The sequence below is a fragment of the Protopterus annectens genome, chromosome 14.part0 (assembly GCF_019279795.1).
Source record: "Protopterus annectens isolate FY-2018-M chromosome 14.part0, PAN1.0, whole genome shotgun sequence".
Taxonomy (NCBI): Eukaryota; Metazoa; Chordata; order Ceratodontiformes; family Protopteridae; genus Protopterus; species Protopterus annectens.
In genome coordinates this window covers 1,020,731,212-1,020,742,087 of record NC_056748.1, presented here as the reverse complement: position 1 = coordinate 1,020,742,087, position 10,876 = coordinate 1,020,731,212, and the positions used below count along the sequence as shown (strand labels likewise).

General features: G+C 34.7%; 1 protein-coding gene across 3 annotated transcripts in view; it reads left to right on the top strand.

Annotated features, from left to right (window-relative positions):
* PYROXD2 (pyridine nucleotide-disulphide oxidoreductase domain 2) overlaps positions 1 to 10,876 on the top strand; it is a 374,632-nt gene that overhangs the window by 215,131 nt on the left and 148,625 nt on the right. The window lies entirely within an intron of this gene.

Genomic DNA, 10,876 nt, shown 5'->3' with positions numbered 1-10,876 from the left:
AGTCACCACTCCCACAAGAGGGGACAACATACTAGACCTGATCATTACCAACATGGGGACTCTGTGCTCCACACCAGAAGTATATCCCTCATTGGTAAGATCAGACCATAAATTAATTTCACTGGATGCCCACATCCGGCCCACCCCACCCCAGAAAACCACAGTGAAAAACTTCTCAAAAGCGAACTTCTCACTTCTCAAAACCGAAGTGGAATCCTTCAAGGCCCCAGGGCCAGTGGAAACTACAGCCCAAACTGCAGAATCCTATATAAATGCATTCTCCGGACATCTCCAGGAATGCATGGATCATGCTATCCCAAACAAAACCAAGACCCAATCATCCAAAGGCAGGCGTCCAGTCTGGTGGACCCCTGCCATAAATAAACTGTACAACAGAAGGAGGGAGCTACTACATGATAGAGCAAAATCCCTAATAGGGAAGGCATCTCTGATCAGTACTAGCAAAAAATTACGATCCCTCATAAAATCCTCCAAGGCCAGCTTCGAGAGAAAAATTGCACAGGACACCAAAGACAATCATAAGGCTTTTTTCAGTTATGTTAGAAACCTGGGATGCAACTCCCAGGCTTGTTCTGAGTTGATTCTAAATGACAAAAAATACACTGAACCCACAGACATCGCCAATATCCTGGCAGACAGGTTCAGTGCAAACTTCTCCACCCCTTCCCCCCCCAAAAGAGCAAGTATCTATCCCGGCAGAGGGCTGCCTCCCAAACATCTCAGATGCTCATGTGAAAGCTGCCCTCTCCAAAGCAAAAAACACTGCTTCCATGGGACCAGATGGCGTCCCAGGTTGCGTCCTACATGAACTACAAGAGGAACTAATCCCTCAAATAAAACAGCTATACAATCTCATCCTCACTACAGGATATGTGCCCACAGAATGGTGTACAGCAACAGTGGTCCCACTCCACAAAGGTGGAGCCTCTACAGACCCTGGAAACTATCGCCCCATAAGCCTGACTAGCTTATTCTGCAAGGCTATGGAGAGGATCATCATGGAGCTCATAAACAAAGACATTGGGGACGTACAGACACTAGATCCTACCCAGTTTGGCTTTGTCAAGGGCAGATCCTGCCTTCTGAACCTGGTTGACTTCTTTGAAACAGTCACCAAAGCCATAGATGAAGGGAAGGTAGTCCACACAGCTTATCTGGACCTTGCAAAGGCATTTGACACAATACCCCACTCGGGCATCATAGATAAGCTATCCAGCTTAAATATAAACCCCTATGTCACAAGATGGGTCGCAAACTGGCTCAAAGACAGAACCCACAGAGTGAGAGTTGCTGGAGCCATGTCAGACTCGAAACCGGTCACAAGTGGCATCCCACAGGGTTCTGTCCTGGGACCACTCTTGTTCGGTATATACTTTTCCGAGGTACAGGCAAACGTGGGAGGACTATGGCTCACCAAGTTCACAGATGACTGCAAACTGGGCGCCATAATCAACTCTGCAGCTGACACAAACATCCTTCAAAAAGGTCTCACAGAGACAGATAACAGGTGCCAGCACCATGGTTTAAAGCTAAATGCCAAAAAATGTATAGTCATACCCTTTGGCAAAAACAATGTGCCCACAAATTACCACATAGGTGGAAACCCATTAAGTACAGAGAAAGTTATTAGGGACCTGGGGACCCAAGTTGATAGCAATCTCTCCTTTGAAAAACACATTGCCAAAGTGGTTAGAAAGACCTTCTACATAGCCCACCTCATCACATAGGGTTTCACATCTAGATCAAGAGAGGTAATTGTGCCCCTTTATTCATCCCTCATCAGGCCCATCATAGAATACAATGCCCCTTTTGGGATGTACCTTACCCGACACCTGCAGCAATTAGAAAGACCCCAAAAGTATCTCACCAAGAGGATCAAGGGTCTCAAACAGATGCCATATGCTGCTCGGTTAAAAAAACTCCAGCACTACTCAGCTGCATACCGCCTACTTCGAGGCGATCTATGCCTGACATACAAAGTTATGTCAAATCCAGAATTAATGGACATGCTCCACCTCAGTAAATCCAAATCCCTTAGAGCCACATGCTCGAGAGACTTGAACCTCAGCACAGAAATAAATAGAACTTGCTGGAGGGACAGGTTCATAACCCAGAGGCTCCCTTCGCTCTGGAATAGAATTCCAGTTCATGTGAGGCAGAGCACCTCACTGAATCTCTTCAAGAAGAATCTCGATAAGTGGATGGGGGATCGTAGGTTTGTCCCAGGGATTACTCCCATGTCACTATTAGACAGACGCACAGTAAACTAAACCTTAAGAAGGGCACAGTATACTCAAATCAAGGGGTGGCGTAAGCCATACAGAATCGGGCTAGGCTTATAATTGCCCCAGGGCAGATAGCCTAGTATGAACCTATGAACCTATGTATGTGTATATATATATATATATATATATATATATATATATATATATATATATATATACATATATATATATGTATGTATATATATATATATATATGTATATATATATATATATATATATATATATATAAATATATATATATATATAAATAAATAAATATATATATATATATATATATATATGTAAATAAATATATATATATATATATATATATATATATATATTTACATATGTAAAATAAATAAATATATATATATATATATATATATATATATGTAAATAAATATATATATATATATATATATATATATATATATATATATATGTATATATATATGTATATATATATATATATATATATATATATACATATATATATATATATATATATATATATACATGTGTGTATATATATATACATCTATATATATATATATATATATATATATATATATATATATATATATATATATATGTGTATATATATACATGTATATATATATATATATATATATATATATATATACATGTGTGTGTGTGTGTGTGTGTATATATATATATATATATGTATATATGTGTGTGTGTGTGTGTGTGTGTGTGTGTGTGTGTGTGTGTGTGTGTGTGTGTGTGTGTGTGTGTGTGTGTGTGTATGTATATATGTGTATATATGTATATATATATATATATATATATATATATATATATATATATATATGTGTGTGTGTGTGTGTGTGTGTGTGTGTGTGTGTGTGTGTGTGTCTGTGTGTATATATATATATATATATATATATATATATATATATATATATATATATATATATATGGCGTGATTTATAAAGCCATGTCCAACCCGGAATTAATGGACATGCTGCACCTCAGAAAATCCAAATCCCATCGAAGCACGCTACTCGAGAGACTTGAACCTCAGCACTGAAATAAATAGGACATGCTGAAGGGACAGATTCATAACCCAGATGCTCCCTTCACTCTGGAATAAAATCCCAGTCCAGGTTAGGCAGAGTCCCTCATTGACTCTCTTCAAGAGGAATCTTGATGAGTGGATGGGAGAGATCGTAGTTTTACCCCGGGTATCACTTCTGTGTCACTGTTAGACAGAGGCACAGTATACTAACCTCGAAAAAGGGCATAGCAAAATAAATTTAAAATGGGTGGCGAAAGCCAAACACATTCTGGCTAGGCTTATAAATGCCCTAGGGCAGATAGCCTAGTATGAACCTATGAATCTATGAACCTATATGTGTGTGTGTGTGTGTGTGTGTGTGTGTGTGTGTGTGTATGTGCGTGTGTGTGTATATATACATATGTATGTAGATATATATATATATATATATATATATATATATATATATTTTAGGTTCATAGATTAGTACTAGGCTAATTGCCCTTGAAAGCCATTTTAAGCTGAGCTAATTATCCCTTGTGAGACTCAAACCCTGCACCTTGTGTTTGTAAGGCAAACACTTTAACCATTAGGCCACCCTCTTAAAAAAAAAAAAAAACATGTCTAATGCATTGCAGGTGTTGAACCCTGGACCATGCACACCATAGTCATGGGACCTACCACTAAGCCTTCGTCAGACAAACAGCTTAAGCGCTGTTGAAAATTCCTTTTATACAATCAAGCTGGTAATTACATCAATTAGCGTGGGCTGTTTGTTGCCTTGACAAGTCATGAGCTTACAAATAGAAGAACTGATTCTGTAAGTTATCAAACCAGTTTTTTGTATACATGTTCTTTGGATTATTTGGCAATTAGAGAAGCTTTAAACAAAAATTGGGACATCATTAAAAATGATGAAATACTATCCAAGGTTTTGGGTTCTAGTCCCAGAATAACATGTAGATGGGGCCAAAACCTCAAGTCTCTTTTGGAAAACAACAACAGGACACGTTCTGGTAGAACTAATGGGATGTTCAAATGTGGTTTTTGTCCTCAATGCAAGCATATCATGGTTAGTAACCAGGTGGTTATGAATAACAAAACATATAAAATAATTGGTAAATACAATTGTGAGACAAAAAGGGTCACTTATGCTGCATTATGTAATTCCTGTAATGTGTTCTATATTGGGAAAACAGAGCGACGGTTAAGGCAAAGAATATATGAACACTTTTATGCTATAAGTAGAAAAGATCTTAATAATGCACTAGCTAAACACTGTTCTGAATTTCCAAGTCACATTTTTAGGTTTTTAGTGTTACAACATAGAAATGAGAACACTCGAGTGGGACCTTGGCAAGTCTTTTTAGAAACAGATGAATTAAAATGGCAGATTAGAACAAGGGCTCACATGTTCCCAGGTATTAACAATAACTTTTCTATCAAGTGCCTTTTGAGGCTTTTGACTATGGACAGATAATGTATTTATTAAGTGTCCAACCCAGGGCATCATTGCGATGTAGATTTAATACTCGGGTAATAAGCTGATATTTTAGGTAGTGTTTATTAATAACTTTTGTTGATGAAGTAACATTTAATAGAGAACCTAGTACACATAAATTTAATATAATATAGAGTTATTTATTTATGTTTTATACTATTTGTATTTTATATAATATTTGTATTTTTTAGTTTATACTAAAATGTATTTACTTTTTGGCTTTTTTAATTTGACTAGTTATTAAAGTTTATATACTTATTTTTAATATTTTCATTTTGGTGGGTTGTTGTGGGTATGTTGTCAAGTCAACAAACAGCCCATGCTAATTGATGTGATTACCAACTTGATTGTATAAAAGGAATTTTCCACAGCGCTTAAGCTGTTTGTCTGAGGAAGGCGAGGCATTGTCCTAGCTGAAAGTGTGATTTATATTAAATAGCACTAATTTTACTTGGCCGGCTCTTATAGTGTTCTCTTCGTTTTTTAAGAAGTTTGTTGATCATTTTTTGGTTTGGGTTTTTTGTGGTTATATATCTATGTATATATATATATATAGAATATATATATATATATATGCATTTATGTATATTTATGTATATTTATGTATATATATTTGTTTGTGTCTTTCGGCTTTTCCCGGTTAGGGGTCGCCACAGCGGAACTCCGGTCCGCTAATGATTGGCAGTTGATTTTTACATACCAGCTTGTCAAGCCTGGCGCACAACCTTCATTGAAGGTTTGCCCATTCACACATGTCTCCACGCAGAAGACGCTCTAGCCGAGAACTGAACCGGACAGCGTCTTACTGTGAGGTGACAACGCTACAGCAGCACCACCACCGTGGGTCATATGCATGTGTATATATATATATATATATATATATATATATATATATGTATATATATATATATATATATATATATATATATATATATATATATATATATATATATATATATATATATATATATATATGTATATATATATATATATATATATATATATATATATATATATATATATATATATATATATATATATATATACACTTTTGTATGTATGTATATGTATGTGTGTGTATATATATATATATATATATATATGTATATATATATATATATATATATATATATATATATATATACACTTTTGTATGTATATGTATGTATATATATATATATATATATATATATATATGTGTATATATATACATATATATATATATATATATATATATATATATATATATATATATATTATATGTATATATGTATGTATATATATATATATATATATATATATTATATATATATATATGTGTGTGTGTGTAGATATATATATATATATATATATATATATATATATATATATATATATATATATATATATATATATATATATATTTAATATATATATATATATATATATGTATATATATATGTGTGTGTGTGTATATGTACTTGTATATGTGTAATATATATATATATATATATATATATATATATATGTATATATGTGCATGTGTATGTGTAAGTATGTATATATATATATATATATATATATATATATATATATATATATATATATATATATATATATATCTATAGATATACACACACACACACACACACACACACACACACACACACACACACACACACACACACACACGTATATATGGGTTCCATGCAAAAAGTTGTGTGTTTATGGTCAGCAGCTGTTTAGCTGACAGTTTATGATTGATTAAGCAGTTGGTCGACAAGTGACCTAAGATCACATAATTCCCTGGGCAGGGGATTACACCTTTATAGCATGTTTGTGCCATCTCAGGGTTAGTATGTATAGAATTAGGAGGCGCATCTCCTCCCATGGAAGGTGACGGGAGGGGAATGGCCCCCTGCAAAATCAATGTTTTTATTTTTTTGATGTACATTTTGCATGCTCCAAGGCTGTTTCTCAGTACATTAATATTTGCATGTTGATGCTGGTGTTTTTGATGTTTTTGCATCAGTGTTTTGCTTGTCAAGTTGACCCTAAAGCACTTTTGCATCTGGGCACATAGGTTAAGCATTCCTTTAATAATGCTTACCCTACCTCACATATCAACCTCTTTGGCTTCAAACAACTTATCAATAGTCCCACTAGAATCAATAAAATAAACAATAAGGCTACTACCTTAGACTGGATTCTTACTAATACCCCCTTGCAAACCTACCAAACAGGTATCCTTCCTGACGACCTTAGTGACCACTCACTTACCTTTATCATTAGAAGCAAAACCAACCTAACCTTACCCACAACTTTTAGAACTCTTCATTCAAAAAAACATTTTAACCCTGATCAGTTTCAAGCTGAACTTTTCCAATGTCATTGGGCCCCTCTAAAACATCTCCCACTCAACAAAGCAGTGGAACACTTCAACTCAACATTCTTAGCAATACTTAATCAACACGCCCCAAGTCGAACCATTAGAACTAAAACTAAAACTGCTCCCTGGCTAACCACAAATACTAAGCATAAAACCGCCCTCAGAAATAAATCTTGGCATAAGTGGCGTTCCACCAAAAGTCAAATAGACCACCAAAGGTTTAGAGAGCTTAGAAATAGTACTAAAAAAGCCATCCTAACAGACAAAAAGAACTATTACTTTCAACTTCAAAAAACTACCAAAAAGGAACCCAAAAAATTCTGGTCCAGTATTAATAGTCTGCTGACCCCAGGCCAAATAATTACACCAAACCCTCAGGATTCTGACCCTGATAATCCCACACTAACAGCTAATAACTTTAATTCCTTCTTCACCAATTCTATACAAACTCTAGCCAACCAACAATCTCCTGATACTTCTCAACTACCTCCAAATACCTTAATAAATACCATTCCTCCTCTTCACCTACAACCTGTATCTACCTCTTATATACAATCTCTTATCCAAAAACTTAAACCTACCACCCCTTCCGCAGATAAACTTCCTGCTGAATTCCTGCAACTAGCAGCAAAAGCCATTGCTTACCCTGTCTCTATCTTGATAAACAGATCAATAAAAGAAGGTATTTTCCCAACAATCTGGAAGATATCACATATCATACCCCTCCATAAAGGAGGCAAATCTTATGACTTCTCCAACTATCGTCTCATAACACTTTCATCCCCCTTAGCTAAAATCACGGAAAAATGCATACATAAACAACTACTCAACCATCTCCTCAATAATAGCCTTCTAGCAGACACTCAACATGGTATCAGACCTGCTCACAGTACTACCACAGCTCTTCTCTCCTTCCCCAACACTATTAACTTAAACCGTAACAACAATAAACTTACATCTTCTCTTTTCATAGACCTATCAAAAGCCTTTGATATGGTTAATCATACACTTCTTTTGCACACATTAAAATCTCTGGCCCTGGAGCCCTCTTCCCTAACCTGGTTTTCTTCTTATCTTGTAAATCGTCAGCAAGCCGTACTCTGGAAAAAATTCTCTCTCTACTCTCCTCCCTATCTCTTTAGGAGTACCTCATGGGTCTATCCTACGCCCACTTCTTTTTTCTATCTTTATTAATGACCTTCAATCATCTTTACCTAATACTACCTGCATACAATATGCAGATAATTCCACTATAATTTGCACTGCCTCTTCTCAAACAGAACTCCAGTTTCAAACACAATCAGCCTTCTCAACTGTTGAACAGTGGTTCTCCAATCGCTGTCTACTCCTTAACCCCAAGAAAACTAAATTATTACTCTTTTCACCTACCCGTAAATCTACTTTGATAAACTTCTGTATTACTGCAACTGACAACACCATAATTTCTCCTGACTCCTCAACTAAACTTCTTGGTGTTATTATTGATAATAATCTCAACTATGATTGTCACATCAACACCACAATAAAAGCCGTTAATAAAAAGATTGGATCCCTATACAGAATAAAGCCCTTCCTCACACCTGAAGCTAGGATAACCTTAGCCCAACCACACCTTATCTCTACCCTTTTGTATGCTTCCTCTATTCACACTAATATATCTAAAAGTAACCTTAAGAAACTTACCACATCTTACCACAATATTGCCCGCTTTGCCACCACATCCCAATTTAGAGCTCACCACTGTCTAAACCTAAAACAACTACACTGGCTGGAACTCCCTAACAAGCTCATTTTTCAACAACTCTTAATAGCACACAAAATTCTACACCAACCTTCTAAAACACCAGCTCTTTCCAACCTCTTGACTCCCTATATCAACCTGAAACAACTACGTTCCTCTGATAAATTACTTGTTAATATTACCAAAATTATGAATTCTGCAGGCAATTGCCTTTTTTCTAACTCAGTAGGTAAAATATGGAATAATCTTCCATTTGGTTTGTCCTCTTTGCCTACTCTCCCACTATTTAAGAAACAACTTTTAATACATCTTAATAAATTCTGGCTTTGCTCTTGTACCAACCCAGACTAGCCTGTTGGCACCCTTAACTTTGCCATAAACTTTTCTTATCCACTTGGATTTCATCTTCTACTTCAACTGAGATATTATCCCTTTTCATTGTAAATATTACTTAACTCATTACAAAATAAAAAAAAAATAATAATTTTTTGTATTTATGATTTGATACCTTATTATATTATTTTGCTAGTTGCTAACCTCTAACCTAATTTCTTTCTGACTTAGGATGATTCTGATTAGTTAAGATCTATAATATTTGTACTTACATTTTTTCCCTTTGTATAATACATTTGTACTATGTCTTGTTATGTATTTCCAATACTGTTTTTAACCACTGGAGCTTTTCTCCCCGGGCCTCCACTGAAAATGGACATTAATCCAGCTGGACTAGCCTGGTCAACAAATGTAAAATAGATAAATAAAAATAAATAAATGTGTAATTATAAGTAGTGCAAATTGTTGATCACTCATAATAACACAGGTAAATGGCAGGTTAGATCATCTGCTGTGTAAGCAATGTTAGATCACTATTTTTGATGCCAGGTGATGCAAAGAAAGATTTTCTCCATGCCATTGTGAAGAAACGATGCCCTAACAGATTTCAGTGTTTTTCTGTACAGGCAGCTCCATACACCGAATAACATTAAATGTGGACAACTTGAAAGTTTTGTTTCTAGCTTAGAAAGATAGCCCTATATTGCATAACAGCCTTAATAAATTATTCTAAGCCTGTCAGTGAAATGACAGAAAAGTATAATTGCAACTACTAGTCCAGCACCAGTACCAGTGAGATGATACCTAGGTCACTAGAACAGTTAAACATATTCAAGTGTGTTACTATTGTACAGGATGCAGCAGTTAGCAAACATAAGAAAAAAGCAAGTGTACTTTAGCCCCTCCCTGTGTTTCATACCCCTTGACATATATTATTTAGGTGACAAAACATTGATTTCTGAAACTTTAAATTCTCATTTTAAATTCTAAGGGTACTGGTTTACATTTACACTGTCAATAACATAAACTTCTCTGAAACAATACATTGTATATGCTTTATATTTTTAAAGGCATTTGCATATGCACGGCATCCCCTATATGTCTCTGCTGGACTTATCAAGTGCCGCTATAAAATGGAATAATTGGAAAACTCAATCCATTTCTTTTTTTATATATTGACAGTAATAATGATCATCATTGGTGAGTCTACTTTTCCATGTTTTACCCATTCCTGGTGACATTTACTGGCTTCATCTTCACCATCATGAATAAACAATGGTGGACTTGGGTAAGTTTGGTTTCAGGCAGAGTCAAATGGTCATTATTGAATTAAAAACACGTATTTTAGCCATTTAACCTAATAATTACCTTAGTAAGAAAGAACAGGTACAGAAATTACTTTTTCTTCTGTTTTTCTGTAAAAAAATACAATCTATTAATAATAATTCCATTTCAAAAGGGTTATTGTCTTTCCAGTTATTTTGAATGAAGCAGTGGGAGTAGAACAAAGAGGCAAAGCAAAATATTTGAAAGCAGCAAAGAATTTATTTTTCAGAGAATGTGTATCTCCTTATCATTTTCAGATATATCATAAAATCTGTGAAGACAGTAGTCCATATTTAAGGTT